A 2,101-nucleotide genomic window follows, 5' to 3' on the forward strand; every position below is an offset into this window, starting at 1 on the left:
CATCTGTAACATCTATGTTACATCTTTAACATCTCTGTTACACCTGTAACATCTCTGTAACATTTGTAACATCCATGTAACATTTCTGTTACATCTTTAACATCTCTGTAACATCTGTAACATCTCTGTTACATCTCTGTTACATCTTTAACATCTGTGTAACATCTGTAACATCTCTGTTACATTTCTGTTACATCTTTAACATCTCTGTTACATTTGTAACATCTCTGTAACATCTGTAACATCTATGTTACATCTTTAACATCTCTGTTACATCTGTAACATCTCTGTAACATTTGTAACATCTCTGTAACATTTCTGTTACATCTTTAACATCTCTGTTACATCTGTAACATCTCTAACATTTCTGTTACATCTTTATCATCTCTGTAACATCTCTGTTACATCTCTGTAACATCTGTAACATCTCTGTAACATCTGTAACATCTATGTTACATCTGTAACATCTCTGTTACACCTGTAACATCTCTGTAACATTTCTGTTAAATCTTTAACATCTCTGTAACATCTCTGTAACATCTCTTTAACATCTGTAACATCTCTGTAACATCTGTAACATCTCTGTTAAATCTTTAACATCTCTGTAACATCTCTGTAACATCTCTTTAACATCTGTAACATCTCTGTAACATCTGTAACATCTCTGTTAAATCTTTAACATCTCTGTAACATCTCTGTAACATCTCTTTAACATCTGTAACATCTCTGTAACATCTGTAACATCTCTGTTAAATCTGTAACATCTCTGTAACATCTCTGTAACATCTCTTTAACATCTGTAACATCTCTGTAACATCTGTAACATCTCTGTTAAATCTTTAACATCTCTGTTACATTTGTAACATCTCTGTTACATCTTTAACATCTCTGTAACATCTGTAACATCTATGTTACATCTGTAACATCTCTGTTACACCTGTAACATCTCTGTAACATTTCTGTTAAATCTTTAACATCTCTGTAACATCTCTGTAACATCTCTTTAACATCTGTAACATCTCTGTAACATCTGTAACATCTCTGTAACATCTGTAACATCTCTGTTAAATCTTTAACATCTCTGTAACGTATTTCTCTGTTCAGTCACTGTGAAACTCAGTTGGAAGGTTTTTATTTTCCCATCGTGGCAGAACAACAGAGTTATGAGTCGCCTCAGGTACTCTGCCAAAGCGAACCCCCCCTCCTCACCCCACCATCACAGCCGCCCCGCCCCTCCAACCCCACCTACTCATCCAAACCAACCCACCCTTTCTGAACCAGACCTAAATCCAAGACCAGGCCCGGGATCTTACCGTGGGCCTCTTCCAGGTGACTCCTCGGGTCTTGTATGAGCTCCGGCCCAGCTCGTTGAAGCCCAGAGCCTCGGGCGCGGCGGGAAAAGTCGGGTCGCAGAAGAGCTTTCCGGCGGAGCGGCACTGCGCCCGCAGAGACGCGAAGTCCTGGTTCAGGTACCGCATCGCGTTGGCGTTGGTGCCAAACCCCGCGGCCATGGCCCGCTTCTTGGCCAGAGTGGACGCCACGCCGGACATGGTGAAGGAGAAGAAGGTCCAGACAGTTGAAAGTGAAGAGACTCCGCAGCTTCTCCTGAGCAAACTTTTCCTGCTAGCGCAGATTTTCAGTCAGACCTCCGCCCCGACAGAGGAGGAGCCAGCTCTCTCTCCTGCTGCCTGACAGGGTCTCTCCACCTCTCTCTCTCTCTCTCTCTCTCTCTCTCTCAGACCAGATGCGGGACCTCCTCAGACTGACTGAAAAAAGCAGGAAACGACTTTAAAACAATTGTCACTTCAGAATCAAAAAAACTTAAATGGAAAATCTGTCAAATGAACTACACGGCCAAAAGTATGTGGACAGCCCCGCCCCTATCTGAACTGTGTTTTTATGACACTGAGCCAGAACCCTGAAGACACACACACACACACAAACACACACACACACACACACGTCTATGACAGGGAACAGACCGGAAGTAGAAGGAAGGCGTAAAAACTCATGTTTTACCTCTGACCCCTGAGAGCAAAGCCTCTGTCCTCAGGTTCTACAGGTGAGATCCACAGGTAAGTCTCATTAAAGTCTGCCCCCC

At 42.6% G+C, this 2,101-nt stretch overlaps 1 protein-coding gene across 1 annotated transcript in view; it reads left to right on the forward strand.

Moving 5' to 3' along the window:
• Positions 1-1,832: 1,832 nt before the first annotated feature.
• Positions 1,833-2,101, forward strand: part of LOC111649592 (calpain-2 catalytic subunit-like) — a 9,024-nt gene continuing 8,755 nt past the window's right edge. Inside the window, exon 1 of the mRNA XM_087172024.1 lies at positions 1,833-2,075. The gene's annotated coding sequence lies outside the window, so the exon portion shown is untranslated. The remainder of the gene's footprint in view (positions 2,076-2,101) is intronic.

This window comes from Seriola lalandi, unplaced genomic scaffold (assembly GCF_002814215.2).
Source record: "Seriola lalandi dorsalis isolate HSWRI2012SDOR001 ecotype SW California unplaced genomic scaffold, Sedor1 jcf7180002051257, whole genome shotgun sequence".
Classification (NCBI taxonomy): Eukaryota; Metazoa; Chordata; class Actinopteri; order Carangiformes; family Carangidae; genus Seriola; species Seriola lalandi.